Genomic DNA, 22,610 nt, shown 5'->3' with positions numbered 1-22,610 from the left:
GGGAATCTATCTGGGAGTAACCATAACTTCAGAATTAGATAAGTTAGTTGAATTAAACATCGATCCTATTGTACGGAAAGTTGGGGGGGATCTAGACAGATTGAACAATCTCCATCTTACCCTGGTTGGAAGAGTGAATATTATAAAAATGTTAATTATGCCGAAGTTTTTATACCTCTTCCGAACAATCCCCTTATGGTTCGATAATTTATGGTTCAAAAGGATTGAAAATCTGATCAATAAATTTATATGGTCCAAGGGTAAAACTAGAAGAGCAGCAAGGTTTCTGGCACTTCCGCGGGAAAGAGGAGGATGGGCGCTGCCAGACATTAAGCTGTATTACTGGGCAGCTGCCCTACAGTATATGGTAGGGTTAATAGGCGGAGCCGAAGTGGAAGGGGAAGATCATTTAGGGTCAATAGCGGTATATGGTATACTGATGGGTGAAGAAATAAAAGATATTTTTTTGAAAAATTTTGACACATTATACTTTAAAAGAACACGCTTTAAGACTTTATTGGGTGCACATAAAATATGGAAGGCTTTCATGAAAAAGTTTGGTTTAGGTAAGTTTAATAGATATACAAGGTTATACAAGAACAAGTTACTTTCGGGAGATATATTCTCTGATACAGTTTTTATAGAATGGTATGGGAAAGGGATAAGAAAACTAGGGGATGTAATGGGGACACAAGGGGTGAAACAATTTGCAACAATACAGAAAAAATATAATTTGTTAACACAACACTTTTTTAAATATTTGCAAGTAAGAAGTTGTCTACAAAGTAAAAGAGGGGGTGCATGTGGATTTGAAAAAAACAATATATTAGAGTTAATAGGGTCTGGAGTAGATTGTACAATCAAAAGGTTCTATCATGAGTTAAACGAAAAAAGGTCAGACGACCTGGCTAAATGGGGGGAAACCTGGTCAATGAAGTTGGGTGTAGAACAAGAGTGCTTTAATACGTCATTAGAATTAGGGGTTAATGTTTTATGTTCTGCGTCATTACAAGCACAACACTACAAGACTATGTATTGGCTATATTATACCCCGGCTAAACTGGCACAGTGGGGAGCGACAACTGGCATAAATTGCCCTAGATGTACAAGCACAGCTGCAGACTTAATCCATATGTTTGCAACATGTCCAAGTCTAGCTATAGTCCTTAAAGATATAGAATTGTTTCTACATAGGGCATTAAAATTACCTGTTAACCTAACACCGGCGATTATTTTACTAGGTGTAGATGGGAATAATGGTGTGGAGACAGGGGAATATTTCATCTTTGTGGCAATGGCCGTATTTAGACTGTGTATTGCCAGTGCATGGCTAGATCAAACGGCTCCATCATTTCAACAATGGTTAGCCAGGCTGTTGAGTATATACAATTTAGAAAAAGCGATCTACTCCAGAAGAGGGAAAAGGTTGAGGAAAATAGGTTTGGAAATATGGGGGATAATAACGAAATGGAAGGAAGAAGAATGATCTGTATAGGAAATGTATATGTATATAATTTGTATATAAACTGTATTTGTGTGTATAGGAAAATGTAAATGTATATATAAAAAAATGGTAGGGAGCTACAATGAATAACATGTATAGTATTTAATTAAAGTTAATGTGTATGGATAATTAGATGGAGTTTACCCCAATATGTAGGGGCGGTATTAAGAAAATATATCTTCTCTTTTGTTAAAACATTTGTTGTAAACCCTATATGAATACACAATTGGTTTTTCTGTATTGTTTGCTCCATGCCCCCTCTGTGCTCCAGAGGGGGGAAATAATTCAAAAAATTCTGTGAATAAAAAGATTTAAAAAAAAAAAAAAGAAATCTAACAGTTCTTCGTTACATCCCTGCCAAAGGAAAAAACTATGGGCGATGTACCGCTGCTGGGTTGAAAATATGTTTTTCTTCAAAGTTAGCAACATATAAACATGTTTGAGTGGGATGTCCTTATTCATAAGGTGATCAACCTTTTGGTACAAGCAAAAGAAGATGATATCATCTTTCAAGATTAATTCAATTTTACAATTACTTGATGCCCATCGGTAAGCAGGTGTATCAGTAAATCTGCCAATTTGCATTTGTATGCGCTTTGAAATAAATAGAGTGTGGGGGACTCAGACTCCAGGTTTTAGACTAGGATATGGGTGCTTCACTTAGAGAGACCCACTAAATCTAACTCGAAATTGCTTTATACATTACAGCAGCAACTAGTTTGTACAAATATTTGCACGTAAATCTCTTGATACCCATCTGCACTTATGAATAGCTCTGCATGCCTACCTGAAGCGGTATAACAGATATATATATATATAGAGAGAGGCAGCTCCCTTCAGAGAGGGAGTGAATTTAAAATGGATATATAGTCCCCCAATGTATGAAAGATATGGGAGACCTAATAGTGGATAATTACCTGTACTGATGTAATAGGATTAATAGATTTAGATCTGTAAAAACAATATAATACATCTATGCAAATAAATAAAAGACTTTATTTTGGTGATTACAGATTTATTCTATGAGTTGCAATGCCAAGATAGCAGCCAGACCAGATAATCTTTCAGCCTGTTTATTAAATATAACAACATTTAAAATGCTATGGAGATCAAGTGCAATAGAGAAGGGTGTAAACATTTCTTGTATATCTTAGAAAAATCCCTAAGAACCACAACGAAGTGAATCTCAATCACAGCTCAGCTGAATTGCTGATGAAAGGGAAAGTTTTTTTATCAGTAAGCCCCTTTTTTCCATGTCTAATTATCTCTGTTATAAAAATGGACCAATTATATAGTAGGTTAAACCTCTGCTTTTGTATTTTTAAGGACACCAATATATGGTGACAAACCTATCGGTGGCTCCCACAATCGTTTTTAATGAGGAATTGTACCACGTAAAGAGGCACGTTACAAGTAACGTTCAATAAATATTTTAAATTCATAGGTTGTTATATCAAAACCCTATTTATGAATCCTGATTGAAATATCAATAATTTACTTTCAGGTATCGATAGCTGAGGGTGCTGCGTGTCTAGATTGGGTCACCAAATCCTAAAATGGAAGAATTAAATAGGAGACCTAAGATTTTTTCCATTTCTTGTTGGGGGAAAATTTGGAGAGATCCAGGAAGGTCAGTAAGTCGGTGCCACCCTTCACCCAGCAAAGAAAGAGCACCATCTAGCACCTGATTCTCAGAGAACCTACTTAGCAAACAAAGGGAATTTGCCTAATTATCTGAGTTCATATTAGATTTGTTTTATTATTTTCATGACCTGCCATTTTTTGAGTGCTAAGAAGGAGAGAGAAAATTGTAATGGCTTTGGTATAGATTTAATTAGAGCTACTAGAAGAGGATAATCAGTGGAAACAGTTGCTGTTTTTTTTAAAGGAAATATCTAATTTAGCAGCAGTAAGAGTTGAAATGAATTTCAATGTATAGTGAGCTGAACAGAATACACACTAGCAGAAGGACAGAGAAGTAAATCTTTTGTAGAAATTGTTGGCTCAAAGCTTTTGAGTAAGATAAAATTCGATGTCACTGTTAAAGTTGCTTAGAAAAAGGGCTATTTGATGATGGCAGCATATTGGAACAATTATGAATAGTGAAGAATACTTATGTGTGGAATTCAGTTCACCAATAACTTAGCACACTATTTAACTGGTTTGGTGCATCTTAACACACAATGGAGATTCAACCAAAATGGCAGAGTTCTCTTTTTTACTGGCATACATCAAACAACTATAAAACGTAATTGTTATCAGTCAAGGATCAAAGAATTTGAGCTTGCCTGAAATGTGTGTAAAAACATGTTTGCATCGACAAAGTATTTAGAGCTAAGTGAAAATATTAGCTTGTTAGGAGGAATGACCCTGCTTTCCTATTGGTATTATAATTATAGTTATTATTATTTTTATTATTACTACTACTACTCTTATTATTATTTATTGCATAATTACTAAGAGTGTTGTTGTTAGTTCTGGTATTATTATTATTATTATTATTATTATTATTATTATTATTATTATTATTATTATTATTATTATTGTCGTTATTATTAATAATAATGCTGTTACTCACAGTACTACACTGAAAATACTCTTAGTAAAATGTCTTCATTTTTCTGCAATATAGCACTTTTTATATTTATTTTCCACTTAAACCAACATTCAGAATATTAAGAATGAGAATTATAACTTTCTCAATAGAAGAAGGCACATGAGTTGCCTGTCAATTGCCCCTTAAGTGCTTGCTGTGGATACTCAATGCCATTTTAAGAATGAGCTTGCTGCAGGCAGAGAACTTTAATTAGTAGTTTTGCTGCTGCAGCGTGTAGCTGATTGCTGATTGGGAACCAATAGTGGCGGTCAGATGAAAGATTAATTTATGATAAATGAATAATAGGAACACCATCCATTTGGTGCTAATGAAGAATGAAACAAATGCTAAAATGAATAACATTCCAACTGAAGTTTATCCTAAGATCTGATCGGCTTACAGAACAAAGACATTAGTATAACAGTAGTGTCCCTTTAATTGTAATAAAGCATTATCTTTGCTGTGCAGAAATAAAATATTCTCATCCAAATTTTCCGAAACACAGTCAAATTTAGAATTCCACGGCTGTGAGTCATACTTAAAAAATCAATGTCAACCATGAAAATGTAAGCCTCATAAACACACATAGGCAGCTGTATATACACAAGGGTAACATATGCTTATCACAGATGTTTGCTAGAATTCCACCAAACAAATCAAGCCTTGACAATGTAAACTCAGAGGCATATTTACAAGCCCCGTTGGGTCGCTCTTGAACCATGCACCGTGGTGCAAGAGCGATGCAACACAAAACAGATTTATGAAGCCACACAAGGCTACCTTGCTGGCCTTGATGTCTTCATAAATCTTGGGTAATGAAAGAGTGCAAATTGCTGTGTTGCATTATTCTGCACCAGGGAAGCATTTCCATTGGAGTTACATGGGTGTTGCCATGCAACATCCATGGATTCTGACGCATTCTCAGATTTACAAGAACATCTAAACCTAAGAATGCGCCAAAAAGATGAGCCTCCCAGGAGAAGCGTAACAAGGAGAAATATGTTGTTGCTCTTTCTATGTGTACAGCATTCTGCAGCACACACAGGAAGAGGGAAAAGCCTCTCAGGATTGATTTTGTGGAGGAAGATGCTGCTTCCTGCACAAAAACTGTCCTCCATGCAACACAGGCACCTTTGCACCCAGGTGAAAAGGTGCCTGAGTTGGCGCGAGGCAGCCCATTGTGCGCCTACACCGATGAAAGGACAAGAATGTGCCATATTGCTTTATACATGGCGCATTCCTGCCCGCTCCCTGTGATGCAGTAAGGTGATTTACTGCGCTGTGTTGAGTTATTTTCCCATAAATATGGGTCTCAGATGTTTATATCTTTTGCAGAAATCAGAGCATCATGCTCCGTTATAATCAAAATTGTCAACAGCAAATAGACAAGGTACAATGAGACAAGGTACACTGATGTTAATGCTGACAATTAAGCAAAAGGACTGTTTAATTGGGTAGACCTATTTTAAAAAAATAGCACAATGCAACACAGCTAAAAAATATGCTGTGCTCCAATGCTCTAGGCAGAAAGAGCAATGCAGAGCCATGGTTATTAAATATGGCATTGTTTCTGCTCAATTTCCCGGCAGCGATACACAACCAGGGTGCCTAGTGTCATGCTAGGTTTTATGCTGGAAGGGTATCCTTCAAGATCATAATCAAATGCTTAGATTAACTTCAAACCGTTCCATACTCTGGGTGTATGTTGTACTGTGCAGGACTCAAGGCTAGCTCTTGCAGTTTTATAGAGCTGACTTTGTGTCAAAACAAAAGGGTGATAGAGTTTGAGTGCCCAAGGACCACTACTGAAATGACCCCTTGATACAAAGTAGAAAAAGCAGTGCTAAGCGCTATTTGCAGTGCAAAATTGTTTGTGCTGGAAAGTAAATGCTTTATAAAGACTTTGGGGGCATATGTATTAAAAATTAGGCAGCACTATTAAGGGAAAGGTCACTTGCACTTGCACACAATGTTCAGACGTCCTTGCATCATGCTGCAAGGGTGCCTGCATTGCAAGCAGGATTATTTTTGCGCAAGAAGGATACCTTCCTGCAATAAAACAATCCTATGAGGCATTTCCCTCTTTCAGCGTGTGCTGCAGAATGCAGCACACATAGAAAGAGGAATTAACAATGAAGAATAAATATATTTCTCCACTTTGCATCTCACCCAGGCCGTCTTAGCATTTTGACACATTCCCAGGACTACCAGTAATGGTAAATCTGTGAATGCACCAAAATCCATAGGTGATATGCATGGGAATACTCACATTCCACCCATGGAACTTCTGCCTGGGACAGAGTAGGGCAACACAGGGCCTCATTTATGAAAAGTGACGCATCGCTGCGTGAAAAACAGCGATGCGTAACTTTTCACTGCACACTCCTTGCGACACCAATGACGTGTCATATTTAATGTATAACGCATCATGTCGCAAGGACTTACAGATACGTCAGTATTTCTGACGTATCTGTAAGCGCAAAAGTGACGCATTGCCGGAGTGTGTCACAAAAGTGACGCAACTCCATCAATGCGTCCTTTCACATGGGGAAAGCCCCATGTGAAAGGGCCTGCGTCAGTCTTATGCCTGCTGTGAGGCAGGCGCAAGATTTTGACGCAACAGCATCCTAAAAGTGACGCAGTGAAATCTCATAGATTTCACTGCGTCACTATTACAAGGCTTTTTGCGGGGGAACGCCCCCTCTGCATACCTTATACCTGACGCAGGTATAATGTGGCGCAGGGGTTTAAAAATTGACGCACCTACCTAGATGCGTCACTTTTTAAATATGGCGCAACAAGGCGCATATTTTACGCCACTGGTGCGTCACAAAAAGTGATGCACCGGTGGCGCAAAACTGACTCAAGGCCTCATAAATAAGGGCCACAGTGTTTTGCACTGTGTTGCATTACTCTAGATTTATCAAACCTCACAAGGCCTCAGATGGTGAGTGATGATCTTCCCTCTTACCAGCTTCTTTGACCTTTTTCAAGTCTTCAGACCCGAGGAGGGGAAGGAATGCAGATGTCATCTGAGGCTGCAACTGCAGTCATACTTGCCAGCTGTGATTATGGAGAAACACATGAGTAAGGATCCTACGGCCAGTGTGAGTTTAGCCAGATTTATGCATAGTCTCATCCTCAAGATTACTGATGGCTAATCTCACTCAACTTCCAACTCACCTCAACCTTGTTCACATTATAGTGGGACGCCTTCAAGTGTACATTAAGAGGAATTATAAAGAACAAGACTATATACCGAAGAAGGCAGCATATGGAAGAGGTGTCTTCTATCGAAGAGAATATCACAGCAACCCAGGCAGACATTGAAAATTGTAGAGATGACAACAATCATGATTTATCCCAGAAACACGCAAAATTGGTGGAATTGAAAAACTCACTGTCATCTGTTTTAGACAAACGAATTATGCAGAGATGGGAGGCGAGCAAACTATCTCATTTCCAATACGGGGAGGGGGCTGGCAGGTTGCTGGCTTGGAAAGTAAAATCCGATCGGGTGCGAAATAATATTGATTCAGTCACAACAGATAGAGGCACCTTTACAAAAGATGTTGATATTAGGGAAACTTTTAAAGATTCCCTCTAAGCAATATATCAGGAAGACCTTAGTGTCACTTCTGAAAATGTTGCAAATTGGTTAGAAGATCTCTCTTTACCATCTTTGACGGATGAACAGAGGACATTTTTAGACAAGGAAATAACTAAGACTGAGGTAGAGCAGGCCATACAGGGAGCTAAGGGAGGTAAGGCTGCAGGAACTGACGGTTTACCGTCAGAAATCTACAAAAACCTGCAACTAGAGGTCTCTCCTGTTCTGGTGGAACTGTTTAATAAGATCTTGAGGGAAGGAGAGGCCCCCCCAGCATCCTGGGACAACGCCTCCATAACACTCATCTTGAAGCCAGGAAAGCCCCTATCTGACTGTGGCTCGTTTTGGCCAATATCAATTTTAAACGCCGACTATAAGATCTTTGCGCCAATATTGGCCAAAAGGCTCGGTCAGGTAGCCCCGGATATACTGCATCCCAATCAAAAAGGATTCGTAAAGGGGAGGCAGCTTTTTGAGCTCACATATGATCTTGTGGGCGCTATAGACGTGGCAACAAAGGAGGCTTTGCCCCTCTCGGTCCTCACTTTGGACGCCACCAAGGCCTTCGACAGGGTGAATTGGCAATACCTGTCGGAGGCCTTGTTGGGGTCCAATGTGGGGACAAGTTCTGTAGAGCAATAAAATTGCTTTACGGAATCCCTTCGGCCTCAATCCTGATCAATGGGGGCTTATCTGAGCCATTTAGGGTAACGAGGGGTACGAGACAGGGCTGTCCCCTGTCCCCCCTGTTATTCGATTTATATATAGAGCCATTCGCGCAGATATTGAGAGAAAACACACTAATTAAACCTTTTGTTTACTGCGATTGGGTCAAAAAAGTGGCCCTTTACGCAGACGATATCATGATTTTTACACCAGATATTAATACTGCGTTTCCAGCGGTTATAGATCTAGCCCTGGAGTTTGGAACGGTTTCAGGATATGAGGTAAATGCCTCCAAAACTGAGTCAATGTCATGGAATGTCAACCTAAATACCCATAGTGAGACATCAAGGGTTAACTTGCGGTACCTGGGGATAAATATAGACAAAAATATAAATACAATAGCCTCTTTAAATTTTGTAAAAGTTGCAGCGCAGTGCTGAAAACTGATGAGAGCATGGGCACATCTCCCTCTTACCATCTTGGGGAAGGTAAATTTAGTTAAAATGTCCATACTGCCAAACGTTTCGTTTTTATTTAATTCAATTCCGCTATTTTTTGACCCTAAATAAATTTCAAAGCTGCAGAGCGAGATATCCTCTTTTATCTGGAATAACAAGAATCCAAGAATTGCTTGGAAAAAGATAAGGCATCGGAGGGAGAAGGGCGAGCTGGCGGGCCCAGACCTTCAGGCTTATGCATGGGCATTTCAGCTAGCGCATGCACGCATGCTTTTGAAAATACCAACTGAGACAGGCCTGGGCCTTATGTTTTCCACCTTGCTGAGCTGTGAGGGAGTCGGGCAGGCCAGTTTCCTGTTCAAATTTGGTGACCCCAAATTTAAAAAATAAATAAAGCTGAAGGTACTACAGTGGATGGCCAACACGTGGTATAGAGTGAGGCACTCGATTAATCTAGGATATCATTCAAGCAGAGCTCCAATATGGGATTTACCTGCGCCCCCAGCCTGGGCGGAAGACGCATTAGCCTTACCACTTAAAGAGGCGGGAATTATATCTTGGGGAGACTTGTTTTCTGATAGATCTCTACTTCCATGGAACTATTTGGCCAACAAAGTCGGGCCGAGACTCTCCAGATTTAAATATGTACAAATCTCAAGTTGGGTTCAGGCATCTAGCACACAGTCCTCGCGGAACAACAGTCTTCCCATAGGGGGAGGGAGTGAATTAGAGGCATACCTGCTGGACAAACCCCATATAAAGAAAGAGATCTCGCTCTGGTATACCATGATCCTAGAGGAAGCAGATGGTAAATTTTGTCTTACAGCGCAATTGTGGGCTGAGTCGATGTCAGGAAAAGACGTGGAAGAACTTTGGCTAACTTCATGCAGGGTGCTGTGGGATTTGGTTAAGCCTGCTTGGCTTCGAAGGAACTACGTATTCACAATGCACAGGGCTTACTACTCCCCGCAGAGACTGTCAAAATTTTCCCAGACAGGTCCGGTCTCTTGCCCAAGATATGGTCTGGAGGCGGCGTCCGACATTGATATGTTCTTTGAATGCCCACAAATTACCCCTTTCTGGGATTCCATACGTAATAAACTGTCCTCGATACTGGATTTTCCGATCACTATTGATTTGGGTTTAGTCATCTTTGGCCTGAGTGGAAAGACCCGAAGCGCTGCCTCTAACCTGGTGTTCTATTCCATTTTGATGGCTCGCAGAGAAATTTGTAGACATTGGAAAGACGCCTTGCCACCTACCTTTTACGAATGGCGTTCTTCAATTCTCCAGATTTCAAAACTTGACCTGGCAAGGGGAGGGAATCAGGGAAAAAGAGTCTTTTGGAAGCAGCTGGAGAGGTCACGTTGACACCTGGGTTTTTTTTTCCCCAGGTCCAATGATTAACGCAGACATGGCTCACCTTCTGGCTCTGCTACAGTAGTGGCAGTGCTTAAAGGGCCCTGGTACCTCGGGCATTATTGTCCAACAAAACAGCCCGCATGCTAGAGTTTCACGGCCTGCCAGATGTAACTGTAGGGATCTGGCCACCATCCCTCCTACGCTATCCCTGCCAGCTGATGCTGAGACAGTACAGACGGACTTGCCTGATTTTCTGCTCCACGGCAGTTTTTTTGTTTTGACAGATTGGAGCCATGTACGCAAATGAGGATATATAGCAAAAAAAAAAGGGAAAAAAAAATCAATGTGGTACACACGTGGAGGCAGATAGTGGCCATCATACTCTCCTGCAACAATATGTCACAGGAGGGCCAATATAATATTAACGACTCATGGGATGCTTACAAACATGAACATATTAAATAGCAGGGCACTACAGTCGTCCTCAGCCATCATAGTTTATCCATAAATTGCACAAATCATGTGGCAACTCAAAATACAACCAAGATCGCACGATCCACCGCCAGGTCCCTACATCCATGCAATGCATTCTTCTCAGGTGTACTATCTAAATTTGTAATTGCATAGGAAAACAGTATCATAACCATTATGTAATTACATTGATAATCCAAGGTAGTTCCAGATCTCATTGTTGTAACTTAATGTGTGATGACAAAGTATCAATCCAAACCAAGCACAATATGTATTACACTAAATCTTGTTCATCTAGTTTCCTAGGCAAAGGAGCAAGCATTGTCTTCCTGCCGCATTGCCTTCGTAACAGATGCAGAGGATTGATGTCTCTTGAGAAACTGTTGTGAATTTTTAGGATCAATAAAAGTGACATTCACCGTGAGTCTCAGATGTGCAGGGTGAGGCATTGCATATTCAAGTTTGAGATCCTGTAGCTTGCACTAGAGTGAGAGGAATATCCTCCTGGCCTCTTGTACTTGTACTGGTGTGAAATCCATTCCATTCAATCAACATGCTTTCGACGAAGGATTCCATGATTCCAGTATTTGTGGATTCTGTCAAATCCACTATGTGTAAATTGTTCCCCCTTGAGCAAGCCCCCAAATCCTTTGCCTTAGCCTGTAGTGTTGCCAACGTTTTCTCCATCTGTTTGAGGGTGTATAATACTACTGCCTACTCGTCCTCAGAATCAGAAATACATCCTCTCCAATGTGTCTAAACCCTCCATTTGTTTATCACTACGCTACAACATCCTGTCCATTCTGCATGAAAGAGCATCAATTTTCCTATTGATCTTAATGAGGCTGTGGTGCATAGTTGTCAGAATATGATGCAGATCACCTTCCAGTTCTAGAGCAATAGTATCAGAGCCTGCCTCAGTCACAGTTGTACTGCTGTGTCGCACTCTGTGTGGTTTACACTGTTCAAACTGTAATTTGGATTGGGTTTTATCAGGCTTTACCATTTTGGCCTGCACTACGCTTGTTGCAACACAGAGGTAAATCTGTGAACGTGTCACATGCAGTAAGTGTCGAGGATGTTCTACAATGACAAATCCAAAAAGCTTCATAGTAAATAATATATTGTGGTAGTGCAGCAAGTTTACAATAACTCTAATGGTAAATTTCTTGGAACCACAATAAATGCGATGACATCCAGATACTCTATTCTAGCTCAGACTAGGCCACATAAGCTGCACGGCCATCATGAAACAGATATGTCAATCAGGTCCCCAAAGCAGAGGTGCGGTTCTAAACTTGTAGGATGCGCATCAGGTAAAGCAGCCTCTGCGGCCAAGAATATCAGTCTCTTTCCAACCCCCAGACTGCTGGCCCCAGTACACCTATCTATGCTGAGTGGCCTCGGGGAGACATAGGCAGGCATTGTCCACCACAGGTTTGCCAACCCTCACAGCAGGCGGGTACAGGCCCCAAGGCAACCAGACACCTCAAGTTTCGAGGGAGGATGTGCACTAACTCGCTCCACTGCTCAGTGTCCAGCAGGATCGCCCACACAATCAAGGGTCTGCGGGCAACTCCATCGCAGCAGCAGGCATTAAACTTCCCCCGTCACCACTCCATCAGGGCCTCCACATCTAGTAATTAAACCTGAAATATTTGCTTCTCTTCAGGGGTTGCGACTGCCGCCAGCAACCCTTCACTCACTGAGCATGAGGCAACACCCCGCAATGCTTTACTGTTGGTGATGAGACAGGATTATGCAGGACTTTGCAATGGAATGAAGGAGCATGCCGGTTAGGCAGCCAACTCGAGACCAGGCAGACTCTTCTGCCATGGCCAGTATCTTTTCCTCCATCATGTTCTTGGCAATCTCCTACCTGCAATCCCTACCTGCCTCCCTTTGTGAGAGATCCTCTAGGGACATGTTGCGAGAGGGCACACTGCTCCCTGCACAGGACGGTATTCTCAATTCTAGGAGTGGGTTGCCCCATCCTCAACAGGTTGCATTCCAAGTCCCTCCTGAGGGTCCCGCTCTGATCCTTCCTCATCCTCCTCTTCCTCTTGGTAATCTGTTGTGACTGGCAACTGGTGGGCCTCTATCCATGCCCTGAAGGCCTTTTGGAGCTCCACCTTCTTGATACCCTTCTTGATGGGCACCCTCTCTCCTGACAAAATGTCTTGAGCTCAGTCTTGAGCTTCCAGGTTAGCAAGTTCAGAATCCCTATTTGCAGGTGAGGCTGCATACACGTAAAGACAGGAAGAGTAAATATGGATTTATAAAAAGCAAAAAGGCAAATTAGGGAGAATTTAAAACTCAGATTTCTCTTAGATGTGGCATGGTACAGAACCTAAAAAGTCAAACTAGTCCCTGACAAAAAATGTAAAAGATTTTCAGGATCATGTGCTGCTTTGTGATGCTAGAGGGGGTATACTAATTGAGTAATTTCACAACAATACAGTGAGTTATTAAATATTCTTCGACCATGTAATCTTAATGAGAAAAACATGTGCATGTACTAGAGACTAAGATGTAAAACACAAATGTTTTTTTTTTAATATACAAAATCAATGTTTATTCATCATTACAGTTAAAATTAATATATGTTTAAAAACACATTAGGAAACAATCCATTATTTCAATACAATTGTTTTGATCAAGAAAGCGAGAAAACTACACAAAAAAGTCGACGTGGCGTTTTGGTGCGATAGACTAATCACGTTCTTCAGGACAGAGTTTTCTAAAAAGTTTTGATATTGAACAATACAATACATTAGTATACATAGATATAACAATACATTTACACATTTTTATGCAATGTTTCACAATATTAGTTACAAAACGCACAATTTGGAACAACAACATACTGTATCCATTATTACCCATGATACTAAATGCATCCTTACATATACCCAAAACTAAACTCATGTAATAACAACAAAGCTATGAGGACGGGGTTGTCGATGAGAACAGTGGTAGTAGCATTCATTGCCTGCAACCCGCTGTGACAGCAGATCCCGGTTACGGCCATCCTCCTTGATTCATTCAGGACTCGCCTACGCCGCTCGCTGCCCAGACGGAAGAATCATCCAGTTATCGTGAAAAACTGAGGTTTAACCCAGGATTCGAACTTTGCCATCCTAGGAAAGCTACTACCACTGTTCTCATCGACAACCCCGTCCTGATGAGGATCCCGAACAACAGGGATCGAAACGCCGTCGACTAGACAGCTCGAACTTAAAGACGCATTCCACATCTTGTGCTCCCATCTTAATAACTTTGTTTCGAGTGAACAATTACTTGTCTCCACTGGGGCCATCATTTGATGTTGTGAACTCTGTTTTAATGCGTCGCAATTGCTGTCATTTTAAAACACTTGCACACCCACTTGTCACTTATTGTATATAGCACCTGCACCAAGTGTCACCGGGTTGTCACACGATCCACTCTGTACAGTGCTGCTTTAACTGTATTGACCTTCAACCAATTTGGAAATAATACCACTGTTTATGAAAAACTTTCTTGACTCCTTGGCTCTTCCTTCTTTGTAATGCTTATTGCATACATCTTTCAAACGGTCTCTACATAATACCTGTTGGGAACTGTCCTCATCTACATATTGCACCCATCCCAACGTGGTTTATGGGTTTTCTCCTGTTGTTTTCTTACATCTTTGTAAGTAAAGCACCCATGTCCTATTCTAAAACCTGGAGTCTGAGTCCCCAACACTCAATTTATTTCAAAGCGCATATGGATGCAAATGGGCAGATTTACTTATACATCTGCTTACTGATGAGCATCAAGTAATTGTAAATAGGTGTCAAATGATTTTCTTGCTAAAAATTCAATAGCTACCCCTGTTTAACCGACTGATCTTACGAGCCCTGGAGTTTATAAAAAAAATCCCGTAAATATCTTTAAAGCCGTCTTCTACCTGGAACTTGAAGACACAATCTCTAAACTCAAGGCTCCTCAGGACACAATCTCTATACTCAAACCTACTCGGGATTAAATAATATAACCACGTTACTCCTTACCTGATAAAAAAGCTCCAGCCTCACTGCAATCGTCTTCCGGGTAAGGATACAGAAAGAGCGCTGGCCCGGAAGCGATCTTAAATACTTCGCGTAAAGGTCACGTGATCTATATTTACTATTGTATTAAATTATGATAAATGTTTGATAGATTTTTGTGTTTTACACTACTTGTGTGAATTGAAACAGTCTGAAGATAGAGTATTGTTATGTCGATGTCCACTCTTGATAAAGAACATACACTTCAATATTTCTAAGATCGTGAATAATGGCGGCCATCTTTGAATGTTCATTGTGAGGAATATCTAAAAGGGGAAATTAGGGTAACTTTAAATGACTCCCATGTATCAAGGAAAGTTACAATTCATTTAACCTTTCAGTTTGTGATATTTGGGTTTGATATTGAGTAAACAAAAAACAATTTTATTCAAAAGCAGCAAAAAACTTATCATTGGTGGCCATCTTGGAAAGTCCGCATATACTACTTCGTTATTCTAGCCTTTTCGATTGGAGACATTCTCAAACACTGTCTGGGTCCCGTTTTTGAAATATGTTCAAATATTATCTATACAGCATCATATTTTTGATTTAGGTTTCGTCTATCGTATGTAATACTAAGCAAATGACAAAGAGCCATTTTTATGTATGTAGAATAACATACCTGTATTGCTGTCGGCCAGCAACAGGAGCCTATTCATATATATGGGCCCAAATAATTATTTAGGATCCAGGATGAAAGTCATGAAAAATAAATGTGAATAATAAAATAAACAATGAATAATAAAAATTAACCAGGCCGTCTATCAAGATGTGCACTGTAGAGGTGTATAATTCCAATAACCACTATTTCCTCATTGCAAATTACAAATTATTGTCTAATCCCTGAAATTAATCTGTAACTGTCATGATTTTACATAAGACTTGGACAATTAAAACTATATATTTATCATTTCAGAACATCAGGTCAAAGGAGAGGCAAAGCATAGTTCCCCTTTAGATCAGTTTTTCCCAATCTTCTTTGCTGCTCAGGCCTTGTCTAAAGGTCCAAAATTTAGACATGTAAAATTGTTCACATTTCTTTTGTTTGATAGTCACCTCCACATGCATTTGCCTGAATGTACTCGATAATACACCATATTCGTTTTTTTTTCTCCTAAAAATCTTGTGAACATTTTTTCCATTCATCTCTCAAGAGCTACAAAAGACAGTGATGGTAGCTTTTTTTCAATCTAAATTGGATTCATGCTATGCTCTATTCTTGGGAATCGATAAATTCGAACTGCAAAAATTACAATCCCTACAAAACGCAGCAGCAAGACTTCTACTGGGCATACCTAGAGGACAGCCAATTTCGGCTGGAATCAAATCACTCCATTGGATGCCTATAAAACAGCGCATAGAATTAAAATCTTTAAGCATTGTGCATAAGGCTGTTTATGGTGGCGATGCTGAGGACTTTCAAAAACTATTTACCCCGTACGTCCCCCTACATGTTCTTAAATCGGCTGGTCTAGGTCTCGTTAAAACTACACGGGCGAGATGGGGTGCCGAGCAATAACACACTGTGTAGCCAAACTCTGGAACAAACTGCTGCTTCCTTTGAAGCTTCAATCCAACCTCCAGTTTTTTAGGAAGAATCTAAAAACTTGGCTATTCACAACTGCATAGGCTTCTTACTTACAATGTTTACTGCCCTCACCCCCCAATTGGCAAGACGCCTCAGCATTCAAGAGCTATACAAGCATATAAACATAAACATAAACACTTGATCTGGTCAATTTTGTTTCCCTTCTCTTTCCAATGGTGTACTAGAGGTGCATTCCTCATATTGGTACGGATCGCCGATTTATGCCCATTAAACCTGATTTTTATTTCTCTTGAGGTTTCTCCTATATAACCCAGATTACATGGGCATAGGATTAAGTAAATTAGATTCTTTGAGCGACAGTTGGCCATATTTTTAAAATTATGGGTTATATTGTTATGCATAATACAAGTTCCTTTTATGATGTTATTACAGTTGTTACAGGATCTTCAAGGAAACGTCCCACTCGGTAAGGGTGTGTTCGTTATGCTTAGCTGTTTCTTTTGGCTCACATTCCTATAGGTATGGACTAAACAATTTCTAATGGTTCAATTGTGACGAAAGGAAAACATAGGCTTGTCCCGTTTTGGTTTTTCTTGTATGTTAAGTAAGGGGCAGTTTCTATTGAAAATATTGTTAACTTTGTTACTAATGTTACTATAATTTGTAACAAAGATGAAAGGCACTTTTTTTTGGACCTTGGTTAGTTTCTTTTCCTTCAAAGAGAGAGTCTCTATTATAATATTTGACACGTTTGTATGCACTTTTGATTATCTTTCTCGGATAACCCCTACTTCTGAGTTTACTAGTGAGTCTATTGGCATGCACATTGTAGTCCTTGATGTTACTACAATTACGTTGAATCCTTAGAAATTGACTAAAGGGGATATTATCTTTCTGGCACGATGGGTGATTGCTTTTGTAATGCAAAATAGTATTCCTATCTGTGGGTTTTGTACATAATTCAACTTGAAGTTGTTTGTTTACATTTTTAATCTTGATATCTAGGAAGTCACAATTTTGTTTATTAATGGATGATGTGAACCTCAGATTTGCGTCTCCTAGGTTAAGCCATTTAATGAAATCTAACAGTTCTTCGTTACATCCCTGCCAAAGGAAAAAACTATGGTCGATGTACCGCTGCTGGGTTGAAAATATGTTTTTCTTCAAAGTTAGCAACATATAAACATGTTTGAGTGGGATGTCCTTATTTTAAAAGGTGACCAACCTTTTGGTACTAGCAAAAGAAGATGATATCAGCTTTCAAGATTAATTCAATTTTACAATTACTTGATGCCCATCGGTAAGCAGGTGTATCAGTAAATCTGCCAATTTGCATTCGTATGCGCTTTGAAATAAATCGAGTGTGGGGGACTCAGACTCCAGGTTTTAGAATAGGATATGGGTACTTCACTTAGAGAGACCCACTAAATCTAACTAGAAATTGCTTTATACATCACAGCAGCAACTAGTTTGTACAAATATTTGCACGTAAATCGCTTGATACCCATCTGCACTTATGAATAGCTCTGCATGCCTACCTGAAGCGGTATAACAGATATATATATAGAGAGAGGCAGCTCCCTTCAGAGAGGGAGTGAATTTAAAATGGACAAACAGTCCCCCAATGTAAGAAAGATATGGGAGACCTAATAGTGGATAATTACCTGTACTGCTGTAAAAGGATTAATAGATTTAGATCTGTAAAAACAATATAATACATCTATGCAAATAAATAAAAGACTTTATTTTGGTGATTACAGATTTATTCTATGAGTTGCCATGCCAAGATAGCAGCCAGACCAGATAATCTTTCAGCCTGTTTATTAAATATAACAACATTTAAAATGCTATGGAGATCAAGAGCAATAGAGAAGGGTGTAAACATTTCTTGTATATCTTAGAAAAATCCCTAAGAACCACAACAAGGTGAAGCTCAATCACAGCTCACCTGAATTGCTGATTAAAGGGAAAGTTTTTTATCAGTAAGCCCCTTTTTTCCATGTCTAATTATCTCTGTTATAAAAAATGGACCAATTATATAGTAGGTAAAACCTCTGCTTTTGTATTTTTAAGGACACCAATATATGGTGACAAACCTATCGGTGGCTCCCACAATCGTTTTTAATGAGGAATTGTACCAAGTAAAGAGGCACGTTACAAGTAACGTTCAATAAATATTTTAAATTCATAGGTTGTTATATCAAAACCCTATTTATGGATCCTGATTGAAATATCAATAATTTACTTTCAGGTATCGATAGCTGAGGGTGCTGTGTGTCTAGATTGGGTCACCAAATCCTAAAATGGAAGAATTAATTAGGAGACCTAAGATTTTTTCCATTGCTTGTTGGGGGAAAATTTGGAGAGATCCAGGAAGGTCAGTAAGTTGGTGCCACCCTTCACCCAGCAAGGAAAGAGCACCATCTATCACCTGATTCTCAGAGAACCTACTTAGCAAACAAAGGGAATTTGCCTAATTATCTGAGTTCATATTAGATTTGTTTTATTATTTTCATGACCTGCCATTTTTTGAGTGCTAAGAAGGAGAGAGAAAATTGTAATGGCTTTGGTATAGATTTAATTAGAGCCACTAGAACAGGATAATCAGTGGAAACAGTTGCTAATTTGGCAGCAGTAAGAGTTGAAATGAAGGCCAATGTATAGTGAGCTGAACAGAATACACACTAGCAGAAGGACAGAGAAGTAAATCTTTTGTAGAAATTGTTGGCTCAAAGCTTTTGAGTAAGATAAAATTCGATGTCACTGTTAAAGTTGCTTAGAATTAGAGGGCTATTTGACGATAGCAGCATATTGGAACAATTATGAATAGTGAAGAATACTTATGTGTGGAATTCAGTTCACCAATAACTTAGCACACTATTTAACTGGTTTGGTGCATCTTAACACACAATGGAGATTCAACCAAAATGGCAGAGTTCTCTTTTTTACTGGCATACATCAAACAACTTTAAAACGTAATTGTTATCAGTCAAAGATCAAACAATTTGAGCTTGCCTGAAATGTGTGTAAAAAACATATTTGCATCGACAAAGTATTTAGAGCTAAGTGAAAATATTAGCTTGTTAGGAGGAAAGACCCTGCTTTCTTATTGGTATTATAATTATAGTTATTACTATTTTTATTATTACTACTACTACTATTATTATTATTTATTGCATAATTACTAAGAGTGTTGTTGTTATTTCTGGTATTATTATTATTATTATTATTATTATTATTATTATTATTATTGTTATTGTCGTTATTATTAATAATAATGCTGTTACTCACAGTACTACACTGAAAATACTCTTAGTAAAATGTCTTCATTTTTCTGCAATATAGCACTTTTTATATTTATTTTCCACTTAAACCAACATTCAGAATATTAAGAATGAGAATTATAACTTTCTCAATAGAAGAAGGCACATGAGTTGCCTGTCAATTACCCCTTAAGTGCTTGCTGTGGATACTCAATGCCATTTTAAGAATGAGCTTGCTGCAGGCAGAGAACTTTAAGTAGTAGTTTTGCTGCTGCAGCGTGTAGCTGATTGCTGATTGGGAACCAATAGTGGCGGTCAGATGAAAGATTAATTTATGATAAATGAATAATAGGAACACCATCCATTTGGTGCTAATGAAGAATGAAACAAATTCTAAAATTAATAACATTCCAACTGAAGTTTATCCTAAGATCTGATCGGCTTACAGAACAAAGACATTAGTATAACAGTAGTGTCCCTTTAATTGTAATAAAGCATTATCTTTGTTGTGCAGAAATAAAATATTCTCATCCAAATTTTCCGAAACACAGTCAAATTTAGAATTCCACGGCTGTGAGTCATACTTAAAAAATCAATGTCAACCATGAAAATGTAAGCCTCATAAACACACATAGGCAGCTGTATATACACAAGGGTAACATATGCTTATCACAGATGTTTGCTAGAATTCCACCAAGCAAATCAAGCCTTGACAATGTAAACTCAGAGGCATATTTACAAGCCCCGTTGGGTCGCTCTTGAACCATGCACCGTGGTGCAAGAGCGATGCAACACAAAACAGATTTATGAAGCCACACAAGGCTACCTTGCTGGCCTTGATGTCTTCATAAATCTTGGGTAATGAAAGAGTGCAAATTGCTGTGTTGCATTATTCTGCACCAGGGAAGCATTTCCATTGGAGTTACATGGGTGTTGCCATGCCACATCCATGGATTCTGACGCATTCTCAGATTTACAAGAACATCTAAACCTAAGAATGCGCCAAAAAGATAAGCCTCCCAGGAGAAGCGTAACAAGGAGAAATATGTTGTTACTCTTTCTATGTGTACAGCATTCTGCAGCACACACAGGAAGAGGGAAAAGCCTCTCAGTATTGATTTTGTGGAGGAAGGTGCTGCTTCCTGCACAAAAACTGTCCTCCATGCAACACAGGTACCTTTGCACCCAGGTGAAAAGGTGCCTGAGTTGGCGCGAGGCAGCCCGTTGTGCGCCTACACAGATGAAAGGACAAGAATGTGCCATGTTGCTTTAAATATATCCTGCCCTCTCACTGTGATGCAGTAAGGTGATTAACTGCGCTGTGTTGAGTTATTTTCCCATAAATATGGGTCTCAGATGTTTATCCCTTTTTCAGAAATCAGAGCATCATGCTCCGTTATAATCAAAATTGTCAGCAGCAAATAGACAAGGTACAATGAGACAAGGTACAATGATGTTAATGCTGACAATTAAGCAAAAGGACTGTTTAATTGGGTAGAACTATTTCAAAAAAATAGCGCATGCAACACAGCTACAAAATCTGCTGTGCTCCAATGCTCTAGGCAGAAAGAGCAATGCAGAGCCATGGTTATTAAATATGGCATTGTTTCTGCTCACTTTCCCAGCAGCGATACACAACCAGGGTGCCTAGTGTCATGCTAGGTTTTATGCTGGAAGGGTATCCTTCAAGATCATAATCAAATGCAGAGATAAACTTCAAACCATTCCATACTCTGGATGGGTGTTGTACTGTGCAGCACTCATGAGGTGATAATATTTCATGCAAGGCTAGCTCTTACAGTTTTATAGAGCTGGCTTTGTGTCAAAACAAAAGGGTGATCGAGTTTGAATGCCCAAGGACCACTACTGAAAATCCCCCTTGATACAAAGTAGAAAAAGCAGTGCTAGGTGCTATTTGCAGTGCAAAATCGTTTGAGCTGGAAAGCAAATACTTTATAAAGACTTTGGGGCATATTTATTAAAACATCAGGCAGCACTATTAAGGGAAAGGTCACTTGCACTTGCACTCAATTTTCAGACGTCCTTGCATCATGCTGCAAGGGTGCCTGCATTGTAAGCAGGATTGTTTTTGCGCAAGGAGGATACCTTCCTGCAATAAAACAATCCTATGAGGCATTTCCCTCTTTCAGCGTGTGCTGCAGAATGCAGCACACATAGAAAGAGGAATTAACAATGAAGAATAAATATATTTCTCCACTTTGCATCTCACCTAGGCCGTCTTAGCATTTTGACACATTCCCAGGACTACCAGTAATGGTAAATCTGTGAATGCACCAAAATCCATGGGTGATATGCATGGGAATACTCACACTCCACCCATGGAACTTCTGCCTGGGACAGAGTAGGGCAACACAGGGCCTCATTTTAAGCATGGGCGAATTTTGCGGATCTCGCGTTCGCGAATTTTGCGGATTTGCGAATTCGCAATCCGCAAAATCCGCGAATTCCCGCGAATTTGCGGATGTTTTTTTTTTTGTGTTCGCCCGTGTTTCTGCCAGTTCGCGAGGGTTTTTACAATTTCGCAATTTGCGAACTTACCTGTCGGGTCGCAAGTTTTGCGAACTTGTTGTTTCTACCTGTCCAGCCTGTTTGGGACACTCTTCTTCATCACTGCCACTCTCTGTCACCACTGCCACTCTCTGACTACTCATGCCACCCTCTGGCCCACCCATGCTACCCTCTGTTTCATCACCACACCCTCTGGTTGTCCAGTGTACATTATTTTCGGCAAAGCAAAGCACACCTTCCCTGCCTCAAGTGACCTGAATTAATTTGGGGCTGATTAATATGTCACAGAATATTTTTTTAGCTGGCACCTGCTTCCTTAGTGCGCCCTGATTAGTGATCTTTTGCACTTGCTAAGTGCTTTCATTGTTGCAAAATTAGTTACAACACCTGCCCTGCCCCAACTGACAATAATGAATTAGGGGCTGATTAATGGATTTTAACTTCCAGCCTGGCTCCTGCTTGTCTCCCTTAGCTGTAATTCAGGACCTTTGTGGCATATGTGTAACTATTCTGAGGTTCAGAGCAGGGT

The sequence above is a fragment of the Lissotriton vulgaris genome, chromosome 3_1, assembly GCF_964263255.1.
Source record: "Lissotriton vulgaris chromosome 3_1, aLisVul1.2, whole genome shotgun sequence".
Classification (NCBI taxonomy): domain Eukaryota; kingdom Metazoa; phylum Chordata; class Amphibia; order Caudata; family Salamandridae; genus Lissotriton; species Lissotriton vulgaris.
The sequence above is the reverse complement of the archived record's forward strand: the minus strand, read 5'-3'. Positions refer to the sequence as shown.